Raw genomic sequence first — 20770 nt, forward strand, 5'->3', positions numbered from 1 at the left:
AATAATGATCGGACACATGTAGAGGATTTGCAAGAGAGCGGAAGCCAGAAGCCATATGAACTCAGGGTCAGCCTGCTAGCTTAGACAAAAGAGGAAGAGGATGGGACAGACAGATATTGTTAGAGAGCAGTGAAGGCCGGTGATTGGACAGGACACCCCGTCAGCGCCATTGCTATCTAGATGATAGAGATGACTGTCAGGCGGATATGTCATCCAGTAACTCATCCGTAGTAGGTTTGGGAAAGTGGTAGAATACTACAATACTACAATACTACATTGCTTGGAAAACATATTTTTACTACATGAATCACATGGACAAAAGCTGTTAGAGATTTCAGAGAGACACAAAATTCTACTTCTAGCCCAAGAATGAGTTATGCATGGTGATTGAGAGGTAATGGAGGCAAGGCAGCGGTATTGGCTAGGTTATGATATGTTAGCTCAGTCTCTATAAGGATAAGGAAAGAGATGGAAGGTAGCTAGATATGGTGTCAGCCTTCTAAACAGCAGAGTGGCAATCGCATACCGAACCCGACACAAACCTATGAATAGAGTGTAGTAATGAGCAGGTCTATTATGGGAGAGAGAGATAAGATAGACATGGCTCTGCAACACATACTTGAAACATTATGTAGTTTGGTGAGACTTTATTAATCAGTCTGTGTGCAGGGATCTTTATGTGCAATTTTCCTAGTTTTTTCTTTGTTTTAATAGAATAATTCACAAACTTAATTGTTTATTACATTTTGATTTCCCTTTGCTATGAGCAAAACATCTATATCTTATTTTTAGTCCATCTTGTGGTCAAGCACTGTCAGAGAATTCAGTCATCCCTTTCTGAAACACTGAAACCTTCGCACACACTGTCAAGCCACAAAACATGCTGTACCTTCCTCTCCGTTCTGGTGTCTTGCTTGACAGTCAAAATGTTTTACCTGCAGCAACAGTCCATTGAACTTAGCTCACTGGTGACTCCTGCCTGAACCTTAGGCAAGTCAAACTTTGAAACGCTGATGGCACTCAAACCCCTAAATGCACTGACGGAGTTGCGTGAATGAATGTGAGAGTAGTTTCTGGAATTAGTCATGATGTGCTGAGACATTTTCTTTTATTTATCCATTTAAGATCCCAAGTTTTCTCAAAGACCAAGAAGGTAAACAGCCCATTGTGTGGAATATTTTCTTGCTCTGGTTATACAGGCAGTGATGGTAGATAGGTTTGCTGATTGGTGGGATTGAACATGCGTCAAAGGTTCTACAAAAAAAAATGCAGAAGAATTATGGTAGGCATTGCTTAACATCTTCCTTTTTATATAAATAAAAAAACAATCAATATTGTCCCCACAACTCTGTAAAGCAGGGGTGGGCAATCTTACCCACGAAGGGCCAGTGTGCATCCACGTTTTTGGGATAAGTTTTAGGTCAGCTGTTCAAACCCAGGTGTGAGGACTCGTCAGCCAATCAGTCCTCTAATTAGTAACTTAATTAGGGAGTTGCAGTGAAAAGCCACACACACAGCGGCCCTTTCTGGATGAGATTGCCCACCCTTGCTGTAACAGATAAATGGTTAGTAGATTGATGTGGTTTTATAAACATAGTAAAAGTCATATTTTCACCCTTCTGGAATTATAACATTCTACTTTATGAGTGCTTGTTAAACTGTTTGTACTGATGAGAGGGAATGTAATCCTCAAGAAAACAGACACAGAAACAGAGTCTATAATCCTGGAGATGAAAAGCCAGGGAACACTAGTCCATGCCAAGATTCGGTTGATTTAGTCAATCTAAAGTATTGCGTCATGGAATCATTTCTTACCGTCAGTACTTGTTGTTTAAATCTATTGAACTGTTTGTGTTTCTCGGGCTATAAAACATTGAAGAAATTAAATGAAAATGAATTATCTTCTGGATGGTACAAGCACCATACTGTACAACCTTAACTAAGTGGCATAAAAGTGGATGTCACATCCTGCCCATCATATCCACCTGATCCTTCTGTCTACTCCTTAGTGTGACTCTAACAAGCCACGCCTGTTACTTGTTTGTCTTACCTCCTGTTCCTAACCCTCATGTTAATCACTCCCAGCTGCTCCCTCATCAGTCTTATATATAAGTGCTTCCCATTTCTGTGTTCCCCAGTCCTGTCATTGATATTGACCTGTCCCAATGTCTGTGCCCTTCCTTGTTTCCAGTCTGCCCCAGTATTGACCCCTTGTGGTCTAGTTTGTTCCTTTGTTCCCGTTTTGTCCAATACAGCCCCTCTTGCTTTCCCGAACACCTGCCTTCGAGCCATGGGCGTCGCTGCCATTAAATTTGAGGGGGACCCCCTCAAATTTGGACCCCCCCCCCACATTTAACATAAAATATTAGTTTTATGCCAGTGTGTCCCCCCCCCCCCCCCCACATTCAAAATGCTTCGAGTCCTTCGTCCCACTTTGTCATGACAGACTAAATTATTTAGAATAGATTTTGATAAGATATGCCACTCTTCAACAATGAAATACTGAAAACATTCACCAAGCTTTCAGCACAGAAAGAGTCTCATATTAAAATGTAACAGTCCTTTACTGTTTCCTGTTTCTAGCAATCCATTTATTACTGTATGCTGAAAATTGTGCTCAACAGGATGTATTTAATATTTTAATTTGGACTACTATAGAAATAAATAATTGTGAATTGAATTTCTTAGCAGTTACATTTTTCATCTGTGTGGTTTCATCTCCCTGTTCTTTGCTGTCCTTATCACAGACGGTCCATCTGAATCCCTGAGGTCTATTTGTCTGTTTTTAGCTGCATTTTAGAAAGACCTGGCTGAGAGTAACATGGAAACGGCTGCTTTTCCCCGTGCAGTCTGTCCTGGCCCTCCCATATTAATCAGATTTGCTGCAGAGCCATATGTCATACCAGCATGATAAATCCTTGTTCTCAGAAACCCACGAGACACAGTCTATTGTTTAGAGCTGATGTCTTCCAAAAAGATTCCTAAATCTTTTATTTTAAAGAAAATTGTACATTCTGTCACAAGTGCCGTATGAAAGGAGAGAAGGTTAGCGCTCCTCTTGATAAGAGTGGAAGAAGTCCTAGTGACCTTCAGCACACATATGTTTAAGTCATTGCCACCGACCATCTCTACCTGAGATTTTGGGGAAGGTGTGCAACTCAGTGGGTTAAGATGCTGGGCTTGTGATCAGAAGGTTGTCAGTTCCAATCCCCTGGTCAGCAATGTGACCATTTGGCGCTTGAGCAAGGCCCTTGACCCTGATTGCTCTGGTGTCTGGCTGATCCCGCTTTTTCAATTTACGTCACTTTGGATAAATATATATGCTAAATAAAGAAATGTAATCGCGGGTCTGACTGAGCTGAAAAGACAAGTACAGTGCAGTGCGAATGCTTTCAGGACTGAACGTTTTCTTTTTCCCTCCCAGCTGTAAAATCACTGTTTCAAGTATTTCAGAGATTTGTTCCTACCGCATAAAACAAACCCTAACCCCCCCCCCCCCCCCCCCCCCCCTTTTTTTGCTTCATTCTAAGAAAGAACCATCAAGTTCTCAAAATCTTCCCTTTGGGGTCAGCACCTCAATCAAAACGGATGGCTTACTCTTTGGTAGCCCTGGGTGAGGTGATTGTATAAGACTGGGCCAGTGGGTTAATACAAAGTGCCAGCAGAATTATATGATGCATTCGTCTTTCCATAATACAAAGTGCGGCCGTTCTACCCGTGTCGATTGCTGGAAACATAGTTTGGTTCAGAAAGTATTACTGCCTCACTGCCTGACACACACACATTTAAAAAGAAAAACAAAATAATAATAATGAGGAAACAAGCCATTGCGAACGCTCATAACCTGGTATGTACAGAATTTTCTATTGATTCATATAATGCATTTAAATGGTGAAGAGAATTATTTTGGAGCAGGTCACTTTAGTTGTATTATTTACTTGCTTAGCAGATGCACTTATTTAGGACAACTTTCGTAAGTGTCTTCTGCTTCACACCATTAACGTGACCTTCTGGATATTTGCAAAGTAACTTTCTCAAGGTTTAGTAACAGCGTTCCTCTGAAGGCTTAACCTTTGATATTCTGCTCCACATTTATAACCACAACACAAACACTGCTTCTCCAAGTCAGGGGTTTCTGTACAGATCGTCCTGTTCATCCTCTCATTTTTAAGGGTATCATTGACAGATCACAAGATGGAAAAGCCTGCACACACTAGTGGGCAAAATTGTGTAAACACGTCCAATTCTCTAGAGATTGTAGAACGTTACTCAACTGTTGCTCCGGTTACTTATTTAATTGTCCAATGTATATTTGTAACATTCTTTGATTGTGTGCTAATTTTTAAAGCGTAATGTCAAAAATGCTACATGATTCCAAAATTTTGGCCACTAGTGTATGTGCATGTTTATAAAAATACATTACAGTTGTATAAGCGTGAATATGCTTATCAGTGTGAGAATGTATCCTGAATTCCTGTATGGTAACTGATCGTGAATAATCACCACCAAGTTGTTTCAATTGCATGTGACATGCTTCATCCCCAGAGCTGAACATGCAGAGAAGACTTCTTATGATTTATTCTGTCACACAGGGAATTCAAATTTCATTATTGAAAATAGCAATATCCTTACAATATCCATTTCTTCATCTTCTATAATTGCTTCTCCAGTGCAGGATTTCTGGATGAACGGAGCATGAGTTGGCATACAACACAGACTAAGTCCCTCACAAGGCACACAGTCACACCCGCAAGCACACACCATGAGTAGCTGTGAGGCTTCCACGAGCCTAAACTGTCTGTCTTTCCACTTGAAAACCCATGTGAGCACAGGGAGAACATGCATATTCCAGGTAGATGTTCACAAAGCAGGATTTCTCGGTTAGCTGGGTTAACTTAAGATAGAAGTCATGATCGTCCAATAAGAGTTTAATGAGGAGCATTCCTATTGGACAATCATAACTTCCAGCTTCTAGCTCAGAATTCTTGGGGGGTGTCCCATGATGCAAGATTTTTTGCTGAGGCAGATACCTTGTCAGATTTAAGGTAGTCTGAGCTGAATGTAAGTGAATGACAGTATAGTTCATTTAGATAAGACTGCCTTAAATCCAACAAATTATGCGGCTAATCAACAAACCCTGCTTCATGGAACAGGCCCCTGCTCTCATGTGTTTTGAGTTTTGGTTGGTCAAGTCAAGTAGGGCTTTATCGTCACATCAACCATATTCGGTACACTGCTGAGGGTGAGACAGTAACATTCCCTGGACCGTGGTGGTACATAAATACAAATTTGGTGTTTACCAAAATCTCATGAAACTAATATTGTGGCCACTATTCATTATTAATTAATTTTAGTTCATTTTACTTGTATTGGGACACTTTATTTTACTCATAGTGGGACACCAGGCCATTTCACCCACAAGAACTTTTATGACATCCCATTCTAAATCCATAGGGAAGGCTTTCCACAAGATTTTGGAGTGTGTTTGTGGGAATTTTTGCCTGCTCATCCAGAAGAGCATTTGTGAGGTCAGGCACTGATGTTGGCCCTGAAGGCCTGGGTCACAATCTCCATTCTAGTTCATCCTAAAGGTGTTTGATGGGGTTGAGGTCAGGGCTCTGTGCAGGCCAGTCAAATTCTTCCACACCAAACTCACCCAACCATGTCTTTATGGACCCTGCTTTGTGCACTGGGACACAGTCATGCTGGAACAGAAAAGGGCCTTCCCCAAACTGTTCCCACAAAGTTGGAAGCATAGAACTGCCCAAAATGTCTTGGTATGCATAAAATAAGTCCCACAGACACACTCCAAAATCTTGTGGAAAACCTTCCCAGAAGAGTGGCAGCTGTTCTAGCTGCAAAGGGGGAACCAACTCCATACTGATGCCTATGGATTTAGGATGGGATGCCAGAAATGTTCCTGTAGATATAATGGCCAGGTGTCTCAATACTTATCTACATATAGTGTATATATTTTGAACAATTCCAGCCAGGAACTCAATTAGAGCTAACAGATTTAATTACTGCTGGCAGAGGGAAGGCACAGTTGCTTAGTGGGTAGCGCTGTGACTTCACACCTCCAGCGCTGTGACTTCACTTCTGCATGCTCTCCCTGGATCTGTGAGGGTTTCTTGGCAATTTGATTTCTTCCCACAGCCCAAAAACAAGCAGTTTAGGAGAATCTGTGTCCCTAAATTGCTCAGTGTGATTGCATTTGTGAGCATGAGCCCTGCGATAGACTGGCATCCCTTTCGGGGGGGGGGGATCTGCCCCCTGCCATGTGCTGCCTGGGTTAGGCTCCAGGGACCAAGTGTTTATGAAAAATAGATGGCATCGTCCTGATAGAATAAAATCTGGGTTGTGAGGGCAAGGGTTGTACACCCATAATTCAGGTCCATTTGTTATGTATGAAGCATTTTGTAATGTATTTTTCTTTACTTATGATGGTATATATAAAATACATTACCAACAAAATGTATTTGTTCCCGTAAGCTTTGTGTATGTTCGCTCATTTCTGACAGGATCTTTATCAGGAATGTCTGTAACCAAATTTTTCTTGTAGTTATTGATTAGACTGTCACAGCTCTGTGGAGGAATTCCGCTCTACTTCTCCCTATGGACTCGCTCTTCTAGCATGTCAATGAGATCCATATATTCAATTTTCTTCGGCAAGACATGCTCATGTTTTTGGATTATTTTCTTGCTACACGATCCAGCTGTTCATATTGTGGGATGGACTGATATTCTCATGTAAATTTCTGTGGCACACAACAGGATTCATGGTTCCTGTAATAATACACAAAATATCCCCAGTCTATTACACACTGCTTGCAGGCTTCATCAGTTGTCTTGGGTTCATTCTGTGGAATGAAGTTTGGTGTTCACTGGACAAAACAAAACTCTTGTCAGTCAAAAAGTTTCAAGTTTGAATTATTTCTCTAAAAAAAAGTTCCATAACTCTTAGGGTTAGGGTTTGGGTTCATGTTATTCTTAGTGAGCAGTGGTTTGTACCTTGTTGTTGAAAGATTTCCCCTATTGTGCACAGGGGAAGTCAAGAGAGATTTACAACATACTAGAATGTCAGATCTGAGAGAAATGTTCTAACCAAAATCAACGTTAAAATGTGCAAAAACACTGAAAATACTTTGATAATATGGTGCACTGATTCATTTGAACTATTTGAGGGTCAGTGAAGAATTAGTAGAAAGAAATTAAACTTCGCATGTTCGGGGAGGTACATTGAATTCCTGTCTCTGTTTACCTGTTACATGGTTTTCCTCCAGCTGTCCAAAAGCATGCATTTTGGTGAATTAGTGTCTCTCAATTGAATGTAGTGTGAGTGCATACTTTGTGATGGACTGGAATGCCATCCAAAGTGTACTTGACTTGTGCCCTGTACTTCCTGTGATTGGCTCAAGATTTACCACAACCCTGCACTGAATATGCAGGCACAGAAAACAGATAGATAGACAGATGTTATGTTAATATTATTTTATTAACTATAATATTACATAGAAAAGGTATGTAGAATTGTGGAAAAAGTTGATCATGTTGCAGTAATAATTTCCCAAATATTACTGTAGCATGGTCAACGCTTTCCATAATTTTACAGACTATTACACACTGATAAAAACATGCATATTAAAACATTATATTGAAAATGGATGAAGTTACATCAAATTGCTGAAATAACTGCAATTTGTATCAAAAAGTGAAAAGTTCTCCCACTCTTCTTTTTGACAAGAAAAATATCATTCCCAAAATTTCCAGTGAAAAATAAGAAGAAATAATATTTCTGTCTGTTATCAGCAGAAAATAAAATTATATTCACCCTGCAAAGAATGGACCACTGACCACAGCTATATTATGATCAATCCATTCATACATTTTCAGTGGCTACTTATGCAGTTATGGTCAGGTCTTATCAGGGCCAAATTGTGATGGCTAGACGACTGGGTCAGAACATCTCCAAAACAGCAGGTCTTGTGGGCTGTTCCCGGTATGCAGTGGTCAGCACCTAGCATAAGCGGTGCAAGGAAGGCCAACCAGTAAACTGGTGATGGGGTCCTGGGCCCCCAAGGCTCATTAATGCGAGTGGGGAAGGAAGGCTGGCCCGTCTGGTCCAATCTCACAGGAGAGCTACTGTAGCACAGATTGCTGAAAAAAAAACATGCTGCCTATGATAGAAAGGTGTCAGAACACATAGTACATCGCATCTTTCTGTGCATGGGACTACATAGCCACCAATCAGTCAAAATGCCCATACTGACCCCTGTCCACCTCCGAAAGCACCTACAATGGGCAAGTGAGCTTCAGCACTGGATTATAGAGCAATGGAAGAAGGAGGCCTGATCTGATTTCCTGAATCTGATTTTCTGTTACATATCTGGATGGCTGGGTGGGAAGAAGTACCATCAGGATGCACTATGAGAAGAAGGCAAGCCAGTGGAGGCAGTGTGATGCTCTGGGTAATGTTCTGCTGGGAAGCCTTGGCTCCTCACTTTCACATGGATGTTACTTTAACAAATATCACCTACCTAAACATTGTAGCAGATCTAGTACACTGTCAGGGTCTGCACCTGTCTGTCCGAGTCTATCGTGTCTTCTCCCTGTTTGGCCAGCAGGTGTCACTGGCCATCCTGTCTTCCCCGTTGTCAGTCTTTAGTGTTTCCCTGTTTCCCTAAATGGCTGCATAGCTCAATGAGCTGAGCATGTGGTTACTTGTAATCCCTTCAGTCATGTGTTCAATTCCTGCCTCTTCTAGTTTGGTAGATTTTGTTCCCTAGTGTTTCATTTCTATCAGCTTTCTAGTTCCTGTGTGTTGTGATTTGTATTCGGTTTTTGGCTTTGTGCCTGTGGTTGTGTTTTACCTGTCTGTTATTCCCCTAGTGTTAGATTCTGTTTCCTAGTTTGAGTTACATGATTTTAGTTTTATTAGCTTCACCTGTTGCCTGTTTTACCAGCTCTTGTTAATTGTTTTCACCTGTCCTGCATTACTCTTGTTAGCTTTTTGTATTTTAAGTTCCAGATCCTCTTCTGTGCCTGCTGGAGTCATCGTTGGTGTTGCTGTTGCTGAAGTTCTTGTTCACTGTGTTTGATGATTGGTTCCCACCTTGCTGCCTTGAACTTTGTAGTTAGTCTTTGTTTTTCCTATTTTGCTTTTTGACTCCTTGTGGTCTGTTTGTTTTGTAGTATTCCCAGCATTTTCAGTTCTGTTAATAAACCCCTGTTGTGTTCCTGTGAGCTGCCAGTGGATCGTCCATCTCCTTATCTGCCTGCACCATGCCCCGTCCTCGTGCCAGAAACTCCTGAGTCCTTCATAATACACCCCTTCATTGCAATGGTTTTCCCAAATGTCAGCGACCTCTTTCTGCAGGATAATACACCCTGCCACACTACAAAAGTTGTTCAGGAATTGTTTGAGGAACATGAAAGAGTTCAAGGTGTTGACTTGGCCTCCAAATTTCCCAGATCTCAATCTTATTGAGCATCTCTGGGACGTGCTGGACAAACAAGTCCGATCCATGGAGGCCCCACCGCACAACTTACAGGACTTACAGGATCTGCTGCTAACGTCTTGGTGCCAGATACCACAGGACACCTTCACAGGTCTTGTGGAAGCCATACCTTGATGGGTACGAGCTGTTTTGGTGGCATGAGGGGACCTATACAATATAAAGCAGGCGGTTATAATGTGACGGCCGATCGGTGTATAAGGTATTTTACACATTCATTCTAAAATGTGTTTTATATGTTTTAGGAATCCTCACTAAAACAGCAATGAAGAATCAGTCATTCTCCAACTATTTTAATAGCTGAACTGTGATTCAAAAAATGCTAATTCATTTTTCACAATAAAATTTTTGATAAGTGTTGTAATCCTTTACATTCTGCTCAGTTTTTAATTACAAAATTAACAAAGAATAATTAATTTAGTTAAAGCACAGGTAAAATCCCTTATAAGCATCATTCTCAGAGGTCATTATTTGTGCCATAAATCTAAATGAAGGTTTATTTTCGGTTCATTAAGGACAGGAATATACAAACACAAATGTTTAAAACTCTTCTCTCCAGTTACCACTGTAAATATACATTTTTTCAAGTTAAGATTTGCCAACGGTATTCCCTGATGGCAGTGGCCTCTTTTAGCAGGATCATGCACCCTGCCACACTGCAAAAATTGCTGAGGAATGTTTTGATTTTAACAAAAAAGTGGTCTCAGACTATTGTTACTGAGTTTGCTAAATAAAAGCATTTGTAGCACTTTGGGACAGATGTTTTTTCGATAGGTGAAGTTTAAAAAATGTCAAGGCATGTCAGACTACCCCGAAAGTGGCTGAGAGGCCTCAGGCCCCAGGGGGTTAAGGTATTGACTTGAGCTCCAAATTTCCCAGATCTCAGTCTGATCGAGCGTCTGTGGGACGTGCTGGACAAACAAGTCCGATCCATGGAGGCCCCACCTCACAAATTACAGGACTTACAGGATCTGCTGCTAACATCTTGGTGCCAGATACCACAGGACACCTTCAGAGGTCTTGTGGAAGCCATACCTCGATGGGTCCAGGCTGTTTTGGTGGCACGAGGGGACCTATACAATATTAGACAAATGGTTTTGTCTAATATCAGGAGTTGTCATTTTAAATGAGCTCCTTAATTAGACTGTTTCAAGCTATCCCACTTGATGTTCTGATCTAAAAAGCAGCTGGAAAATTAGTCAATCTCTGACCCATTATGACCGGAATATAAGAATCTCAACATCAGTAAATTCCGAAGTAAGTTATGTAACCACCATTCAATGGGAGAAACTGCTAAACTAAACTGCAGGTATGTTTGCTTTTTCTGCTAATAAAGTAATACATTTATTTGCACTTAATTTATAGAAGTGAAAAATCCCAATTTGTCCGTTCAATTAATAATGTGTAGATAATGGTACAGATTCCTTTGATATTATGGTTTGCTCATACAAGGTATTTTCCCCTGTTGTTGTCATTATTATTTTGCATTCTTAATTTGTGCCACAATAACTTCCAGTCATTCAGAAGCAAACACACTCCTATTAACTTTTATTTCTCTTTGAATGAACAGTTACAAAACATCTTGCCATTCAATATATTCACCAAATTTTTATCTAAATTATTATTTTTTTTTTAAATATTTTAAATCACCATTGCAAAGGTGTAAGCATGTAAAAGGTGTGCCCGTCCCATTCCTATCCCAAAAATACCTTTTCTATACATTCATTTCCCTATATTTATATTTTACTTCAATATAATTTCAGTATATTCTTAAGGTAACTCATAAACTCAGAATCCACCCCCATATGTTAAACTATGAATCCAATAGTGTAATCTTAATTCTATCTCATTATGGATTTCATCAAATTTGTCTTACTATCAATAAAACACTGCTTAAATTACAGTTAAGTGTTTTATTTAAGGTGTCTGGTATCAAGTTAAGAAAATATGAGCGTCTCTTACATTTTCTAGAGGCATTTTGGATGGTGTCATTGTCAACAAGACAACATTCACCTAATATTGACTCACTTAATAACTTATTTAACATTGCAAACAAAATGTTCTCCCAAGTATTAACACTTTAGGACAACAGAATATTCCAGCGTCTTGACACATCATTCATTGATTGCTTAGTTTCCTTTAGGCATGGTATATGAGTTATAAGAATCACTGTGAGTGAAAAAAATGCCATGTTGCTAGTTTGGTGGTTATTATGTGTGGTTTTTATTGATTATATGATACCAAAGGATCAGAAAATTTCCACAGAGTATGAATTAGATGCTGCTACTGTGCACGTGATAAAACACGTTTTTCAGCCATTGCTGAATGTATGAAGAGTTTTAAGAAATACTGTATAGAATCTATGAAATAACCGGGTATTCAGAGCAGCGTCAAACCGTGCGAAGAAATTATTAAACATTATATTTCAGCACGTAGACCTTCAGGATCATTGTGACCATGAGCAAATTAGAAACTCAGAAAAATAACTTTATCATAGTTTGTATGTGTACGTGTACATCTACAGATCTAAATGTTCAAAAATTTCACTTAACTAATCACTGGCTCCAATAAATTCCATGAGTACTATAACAGTGAGGTGGTTTATTGAATTTTTAAAATTAATCTGCAACTAAACTATGCACGGCGCAATGCACGCCACACTTCTATGATAATCCGATCGTGCATGCATATTATGACATAAACCAGAACGCGATGTAAACATAAGAGCCCTCGAATAACGACGCATTTGAAGGCTGGGAGATTTTGCATTCGTCGAGGATGAGATACTTTTTGGACGTACAGCACGTTGGCCACCGTGCTGTTATTTCATGTCATGGCAAACTCTTGCGCACCCTCTGGTGCTTGCTAGACTCCGAAAGTTCTTTGTGTTGCCTGCTTTGCAGATTGTCTTCCTTGTCTCTGTGGTTGCTCATTATTCAGAGACAGACGGATCTCAGGTCATCTGCAGCTGCAGCAAAGGAGAAGCAGGAAAGATGGCGATCATCCACTAGACCGGGCACACGCATGAGACACAAAACAACTTTTGGAGAGATCGCGTTTCTGGACGAGCCCGTAAGTAAAATACTATTCACCCCCAATTGCCAAGCTTTGTTAATGATCCATAAGCAATACGCTACGGTAGACCAAATGATCTGGAGAGCGTCTTGTGAATGACCTGGAAAGAGGGTTTTTTCTTAGTTTAGGACCAGTCGCAGTGACTTGGGGAGTCGCAGCGAGAGCGGTTGAAAGCTTTTGTTGGCACCCAAACATGTAAAGTCACCTAGATTGCATTCCCTCTATTATTTTAACCATCGTTTTTGAATTTGCAGGTATCGATACGTGCTTTTTGAAGGCAGGTCTGCGCTCGGAAACGGACCTCATTAGAGGTTGTCTTGAGCTATGTGATCTATCACTAGGGAGAGAGTAAATTTGTCAGGTCTGCTCGGGGGATTTATATATCACCCCTCGCTCTATTTTTTCGACTATTTGAGGGAAGCCATTGCACGGATTGCTGTCCTTTCCCCCCCCCTTAGCACCGGTGCGAAAAGAGCTGAATCTCCGGTAGCGGCAATCTGACATTGCCGGTGGTCCCCTGCCAGACACTCCGAGAAAAAGCCGCGTACACAGTTGTTATGCTTCTTGATGGCTTGTCTTGCTTTAGTTAAAATGTCAACTGATGGATTTAATACTCTTCCACCAAAGTAAGAGTGGCTGCTTTGTGGGTGTGTGTGGGGTAATTGTGTTGAATTGCAGTTAGAGTTTGCGTTGTTTTCCGTGTCGGGGACTCTCGGTTTGTTGCTGCGAGCTGAGCTTTTTTGGATGTCTGTGCTGTCAGCGCTCTGAAGTCAGGTATGTCATTGTGGGCTTCACCATAAAATGGAGGAAGGCAGATGAGTCTCTTAGGAGAGCCAGGCATGTTTTTCTTCACTCAAGAGCAAAAGGTTGATTTTCCTTGTTTGGGTTAGGGGTGGTGGACTACTTTGACTTGTGCAGGTTGTGCTGGTGTGTGGGTAGTATGAGGAAACAAGTGTGTGGTTTGGCTCCTGGTGAACTAGTCATGTTTAAGTTTTTTTTTTTTGTCTTGTCAATGCTCTAGACTTCACAAGAAAATGGAGGGCGTTAGGGCTTCCAGAAGCTGGACTGTGAGGAGGGTTGGAGCTGACAGTGATGCTGAGAGAGGGACATAGATGAGATAGGAATTTTAATGCTTAATTATGCAGTGGGAGAACCCAGAGATTCTTAATTTTCAACAAAGTGGCCTTCACACTCAGAGAAGTTACTCTCGCAGTTTGAAAGTTCTCCAGATGTTTTGATTGCTGTACAATGAATACTGATGAATTCATCAAAATTGATAATTAATGAAGCTGCTAAGTGGTCTCTCCCTAAGAGTTTTTACCGCTGAAAGAGAATGATATGAAAATATTGCCGAAGATGTTTTAATAAGTGACACCCAACTATGGAATAAATTTGCATTTTACTTTTAACTTACAAATGGTAACCATCCTAATAATTGCACAGTGCATTTCTCAGCTAACATTATTTTTCTGTAGGACAGCTACCCATTTAAAAGTCAAAACGAAGGAGATTCTGTTTTGTTTGCGATTATTTATTTAAATACTTAAGTTGTTTTTGAGTGTTGAGGGGTTCCTTTGTATTAAACTCACTTGAATAAGTCTGCCTTTTAATTTTTTTTTATAAGTGCAGTTTCTTATTTCTTTACAGAAGGAAACATGCTTCTACTGTCAAGCATTCTATTATTCCTGTCTGAACAATGTCAACCATTCTATGGTGCTTCTGCTGTAGAAATGGTTGCATGGAAATTTTGCTGACGATCAGGTAGTGCTCAGTAATTTTCCTGTGGCCCTGTTTTGTGACATACAGTCAAAATGGAGGAATGCTGTATGTCATGGCTTTGCGAACAATGGAGATTGTCTGGAGGTGTTTATCTGAAGAAAGTCAAAGGCTCCTTCAAGAGGGAAAAAAACAGTTTTTGGTTAGCTGAAGGGAGAAATCTCTTGATATGTATCTAGGTTAAGGTTGTTCCTTGAAAGTTGTATACGGGTTGCAATATGATATTTATGGACCATTTAAGTCATCAGCAGTGGACACCCTTAATGGGACGCCAGTCTAGCGCAAGGCGCAGACTATCATAAACAACTCAGAGATGCCCACCTCAACTGCATGTCTTTGGGTTGTGTGAGGAAACCCATTTAGAAGAAGAGAGATCCTACACACAGAGCCAGTGGTGCGGGGTTAAACCCGTAACCCCTGGGGGTGTAATTCCCTGGGGCTTCCCGCTGTGTCACCAAACATTACATTTAACTGACAGAAATAAATGGCAGTAATAGTTCCAAATTAAGGCTATGCAATCAGGTTTAGCTAACTTTTATATCTAGAAAAAAATCAGGTCATTGTAAAGATAAAAAAAAAAAAAGTTTGTTAAACTTTGACGAAGTCACATTTTTTTCTTTATAAAATATTCCATTCGTATAAAAGTGCATTTGTTATGTTTAATTCATACCACACCTTTTATATTTATTTTCTAATCTGTTTATCATCATGTAATGTAACCCTCCCCATTGCCCATTCACACCTATATCTTAAATATAATTTAGATTTTTTCCTGCATTTATAAGGGAGTTGTCAAATGTCTATTAATTGTTTTAACATTTTAATTCATCTGACACTTTCTGTGGTGTGCTTTTAATGCGGCTGCATATTTCAGAGATCAGTGGCAACAGCAGGTTGTCTCCTGGGATTTGAACCAGCAACCTTTAGGTTATGAATTTTAAAACCTTATGAGTCATTACATCTGAAAATCACATTTATACATCAGTTGTACATCAACAGGTACTCTTGTCTAAGTTTAAATATGCAGATGTTTTAATATATTTGTTTGAGCATTTTTTTTTTTATTTCAGGTTAAATTTGGAATAAACTGTTCTGTTTGTAAAGGTCAAACGGACATATTAATATATACATCTAGAGTTTTCCTCTAATATTTAGTTCTAAAATCAATTTATTGGTAAATATTTAGAAATGTAACATTCAGTTGAACATAATTAAAACTGTTTGAATTTAAAATTTTAGTTATTCATGAAACACAGTTTAATCAAGATTGACTGATTGAGAGATCAGCTTGAACAAAAAAATTCAGCATGTGTAATATGTCCTGCTGATCAGGGTTTGGAGAGCAATAGGAAGTCTATTGCACTGTTTTAGGGGTAACACTCTCTTTGAACCAAACTTGTGACACAATAATATGTATTAGTCTGCAAATTAATGATGCATATGATGATACATTTAAAGGAACAACCTTGGTCAGAAGTTCATTATAAATATGATTTGGCTCTGGAAATGACAAATGTATTGCTTTATCTATAGTCATGCAGAACCTGCTCTTACCTGGAGAACCCTTGGATATGTAGGCCTCAGGTATGACACCGCTGTTAATGATCGACTGACAAACATGCTCATTTCATGATTAAATTGGCAAAAATTTGCGCAGCCCCTGTCCCAATAACTGTCCTACAGCCACAGATATTTGGGTAATGATCTGAGTTTGCAGAAAGACCAAACTGACCATAGACTGTAAAATGAAATATAATAAACAAACATTGCTTGTTGAAGGAGTATGTAGGCAGTTCAAAGTTTTGGAAAATGTTCTTCCACTCAGCCTTTACTGCACAAGGCCTTCTTTGAGAATGAATAGGAACAGTTTTGTAGAAGGCATCCAAAGTTCCAGCCCAGCATGTGATGCTGGTGTCCAAGGTCAATTAAATATTTAAGGGTTTGGAAGAAGTTCTTGGTAAGTAAATATTAATGGATCTCTCAACTTTCCACCACAACTGTTAGAGGCTTGTTTAAAATCCCTTAAACACTATTTAATTATAAGACTTAAGGTATCTAACAATAAAAGTGATCATGGTCACGTTCAGTGAAAAAGAAATGTGACTGAAGTATAATTGCAATGATAAATTTGACCTTAACGCATCAGGGGTTAATGCATTTCCCAAAAGCATAGTTGCTTACATAGTTGTTTATATAGTTGAAACCATGTGACTGAAGGATTCCAGCTCTGTTAGTTGCTAATGGGTGGAAAACATACCCCAGATCATCAATCTTAGAAAAAGTTTGTTATTCTGATTTGCGTCTTGATCATGTTGATAAGATAATACATCATTTGATTTCAGCAACTGTCATGTTGGCGTTGGCTCTGTTGGTAGGTAGCCTGGTATGTATTTACGGTGTTCCTAGCTGAACTAGATTATTTCCCAGCTGTGTGCCAGTCAGGCCAAGACTGGAGTACAATCTGGTCTTCTTGGAGTTTGAGTTGGAATACCTAAAAAGAAAAATGTAGTTAGACAACATGTGACTTGTAATTGAACAAGCTTGTCTTTTTTTGTATATTTTGATTACCAGATTCTTATTTCGATATTCATTTATGTAGCTGGCTAAAATATTTGCACTCACATTATTTTATTATCAATATTTTATCACAGTTTATGTTTGGGTAACAAACTAGAGTTTATTTTTGTATGACAAACTGTTTAATTTACATTTAAATTAATGTGTACATTAAGTTACTAATTACAATTATTTGCTCAAAATATACTCTGTCACTTTAATCTATTTGAATTATTTTCTTCAGGGACAGATCTCCTTGAAAAATGAATTCCTTTCTCCTGAACGCACCAATATTAACATATAACATTTTAACGTCCACCAATATTCCGTCCATTAAATATTAAGATATTAAGATAAATATTATAATGGTCTAACCCAGTTTAGTTTGTTGCATTTTTCGGTTGCAGTAATTTTGGGATATGCTGTAGAAAGTAGAAAAGCTACAATTGATGGCCATGTTCTACCAATTCACTGCTTTTTCAGAAAAAAAAAATCTACATTTAATTATATATTTATATAATGCCAATTTTAAATGGAAAAAATGTTTTTCTGTCACTTTAAAACAATTATATAGTGCATTTAAGTACAGTGATCCCCCGCTATATCGCGGTTCAGCTATCGCGTCCCCACTATATTCTAGATTTTTCCCCGACGCGTCACAGTTCTCTGCGTATCGTGTACCTTGCTTGTGATCTGATTGTTTTCGTTTTGTTTTAAGCCCTACAATGGCTCCCAAGCATCTTGCATCTTCTAAGCCTTCTGGTAGTAGTGAGCCTAAGCACCAGAGGAAGACCTTGACCATTCTGGAGAAGGTAAAACTCCTGGATATACTTCGGGAAGGAAAGCATTACGCAGACGTCGCTCGTCATTATGGCTTTAATGAATCGACAGTATGCTACATCAAGAAGGATGAAAAGAATATAAGAGCCATATATGTTTTTATTTTTGTATTCCATTATGTATACAAAGAGAGAGGTGTGTGTGTGTGTGTGTGTGTGTATATATACACAGTGGTACCTCGGTTCTCGAACTTAATCCGTTCCGGACTCCGGATTGAATCCTAAAAAGTTCAAGTTCTGATCAAATTTTTCCCATAAGAAATAATGGAAAACCAATTAATTGGTTCCCGGCCCCCCCAAAGTTACACCTAAATATGTTTTTTTTTTTAGCATTTAAACACAAAATGAACAGGATAAAACAAGAGCATTTTTTTCTTAATGGCTTCCAAAACGATAGAGATCTTATCCCAACATTACCGCTGTCCTGCCCCGATCGTCCGCTCCTTCCGTGTGCCACGCCTCCTCGTTAACCCCGTGTGGAATCCCTGTGTGATCAGCTATTTCTGGTTGTTGTCATTAGTCCTCTGTATTAAGTTCGCATTTCAGTTTGTTTCCCCAGTCCGGTCATTGGGTGTGTTCGACTTGCTTACAGCTGGCATTCTGATCCTGACGCAATGCATTAAGGTTAGATGCATTGCGACCTCTTACCCGGCTGCACAAACTGGAACCGCCTCCGTGACGACACACCTTTTCCCTTATTGGCTGAAGAGTTTAGTTACACGCATGACATTTGTATCCCAGGCAGTTCAGATGCGTAATCTGCTATTTCTCCCGAATATCACGTAAAGCAGTGAGAACTGGTTTTCAGTTAATTTACCTGGTAAAATAAAGTCTAAATAAATGACATAAATGCGCTAATAGTACACGTAAGTTAGTGGTTTATTTATTGTTAGTTACTGTAATGTTGCGCTGCTTTATTTGGTTAATCGTCCAGTCTGTGAAGAAGGCATTCAAGTAAGAATTGCATTGTAGTATGACTCATTTCCTGGGGCATACAATTTATATTAGGTCAGCGTTCACGGTTCGACTTCTGATATTCAGATCGAGTTCTAGGTCAAACTGGTTTGTTCGACTTTCAAGAAATTCGAGTTCTAGTGAGTTTGAGAACTGAGGTACCACTGTATATACATTACATATTATTATTATTATGTTACTCATATCCTTAGCCCGATATCCACATATATGTGTTGTTTTGATAAGTTTACCCGTGTTTAAAGCGTGTGGGAGGGGTATTTTAAGGCTTAAACTACAAAAAAATGTTTATTTATATCGTCTTTCTATATCGCAGATTTTCACCTATCGATGATGGGTCTGAAACGCATCTTCCGTGATAGGCGGGGCTTCATTGTATCTTCATTATTTAACCTTCCAAGGCTTCAGGTTTGGGAACTTCTCCTCGTCTGTCACCGGCTACTCAGTCCAAGGCAGCTAACCCAGGCTGAAACCTCAGCCGCATACTGTAACTGAAGGATCTGCTACGTCAGGCCTTCAGAGAAGAAGGCAAAGCCGGCAGCATTTGGCCTAACATCTACAACCTCAGCTAAATTCTCATTATTTTAAATCTCTGCTCTGTGCCTTTCATAAGAACCAAAATTATATTTAGTTTTTTTTTTCAATAGAAGTGCTTCAAACAGCATGACACTCTTAAAAAAATCCTACTCCAGGAAAAATGAATTTGGTTTCACGCAAAAAGCATGCCGTCGTTGCCCTTGGGGTTCCTTATCATTCGCTTAATGCAGTGTTTCTTTAGTGGAGTAGATTATGACCGTGGGCATTACAGACCGCAGACCTAAAGTGCCTAAAATGGAGGTGTGCGTGTAAGCTGGTGGGGTCTTTATTCTCGCAATATCCACCTTCAAAGTCACAGAAGCAAGGTGAAGCAACATATATCCTCTGGGAATGGGATGAATGATGATTAAACAGATGTGAAAGAGCCGGGTGATTAATCCCCAATTCTCAGGCATGAAGAGGATGACACCAAATGTGCGGTCTGGACAAAAGGGAATAGCTTTGAATGTGCATGACAATCTTGTAAAGACCTGCAAGACTGGATGTTGTTTCTCACCTACGCCTGGCGTTTTCCTCTGATTACCTATACAGTTTTTGCACTTTCCATACTATCAATGCATTTTTCTGCAAACCTAATGGAGAATTTCTGCTTCGGGTAAGCATGTGGAAAATAGTTTTGAGTTGTTTTTTTTTTCCTCCCGCTTCCTAAACATTGCTTTCTTAATCCACCTACATTAATCCTGATTCTGCATATTTCATTGTAGAACGCTAAATTAAAGGTTGTACTTTTCAGCTATGGCTGTTTAAGTTTGACTTTATTAGGACTACACTAGACCATGAGTCAGAAGCAGAGATTATTCATAAACTTCACTGAGCAAAGGTGCTGGTCATTTGTTCAGACTGTTTCTGTAAAGCCAATTTAACTGCAGTGACCAATTGTGCCATAGCAACCAAAACTTTGTGAATAGTGAAGGAGTTTGACTTCATCATCATATTCATGTAACTACTCTTGATTGTGTTTAGCAATGTACATGGGGTCATTGAGAGAACAGTGCCTGCACTGTAGGGTGCATTTGTTCCAGCAAAATGGTCTCATGCTCCTTTGTCATCATACAAACTATGCAGAACAATCATCAGACCTAATGACTTCCATGAGATGGCAGTGTATGCCATTGTGGATCCCCTCACATTCAACAGTGCTTTTCCCAAACAGAAACCCATCTGGATGTAGGAAAAAGCATGACTCATAAGACCATATTACTCTTTTCCATTTCCTTGGGGTCCACCAGGTTATGTGTCTTTGTATATTGGCCTTGAATGCAAGTGGTCTCTGAATGGCAGCCCTGCCATGAATTCTAGCTTTGTGAAGCTCAATGTGCAGTTTTTGTTGCAAGTGGGTCGCAGAGGTGTTGATTCAGTTCTGTGGTAATTTTTGAGACTGTGCTTTTGTGGTGCTTAGCAACTGTTCTGTTAAGTGTCTGCCTATCACTGCCGGTGAAC

The 20770-nt window shown here is 39.5% G+C and overlaps 1 protein-coding gene, 1 long non-coding RNA gene and 1 other non-coding gene across 3 annotated transcripts in view; 2 read left to right on the top strand and 1 right to left on the bottom strand.

The window, feature by feature from the left end:
* Positions 1–3023: 3023 nt before the first annotated feature.
* On the top strand, positions 3024–3142 carry LOC111834247 (U6atac minor spliceosomal RNA). The gene has a single exon (XR_002835969.1). It is a non-coding gene; the product is annotated as a U6atac minor spliceosomal RNA (small nuclear RNA).
* A 9097-nt stretch (positions 3143–12239) lies between these two features.
* The window catches only part of znf462 (zinc finger protein 462), a 46444-nt gene continuing 37913 nt past the window's right edge, over positions 12240–20770 (top strand). The window contains exon 1 of the mRNA XM_023793321.2: positions 12240–12587. The gene's annotated coding sequence lies outside the window, so the exon portion shown is untranslated. The remainder of the gene's footprint in view (positions 12588–20770) is intronic.
* Positions 12318–12920, bottom strand: LOC140592126 (uncharacterized). Its single transcript, XR_011992411.1, has 2 exons — positions 12691–12920; positions 12318–12483 (listed from the first exon to the last, which is right to left on the bottom strand). It is a non-coding gene; the product is annotated as an uncharacterized lncRNA (long non-coding RNA).

Source organism: Paramormyrops kingsleyae, chromosome 7 (genome assembly GCF_048594095.1).
Source record: "Paramormyrops kingsleyae isolate MSU_618 chromosome 7, PKINGS_0.4, whole genome shotgun sequence".
NCBI classification, from domain to species: Eukaryota; Metazoa; Chordata; class Actinopteri; order Osteoglossiformes; family Mormyridae; genus Paramormyrops; species Paramormyrops kingsleyae.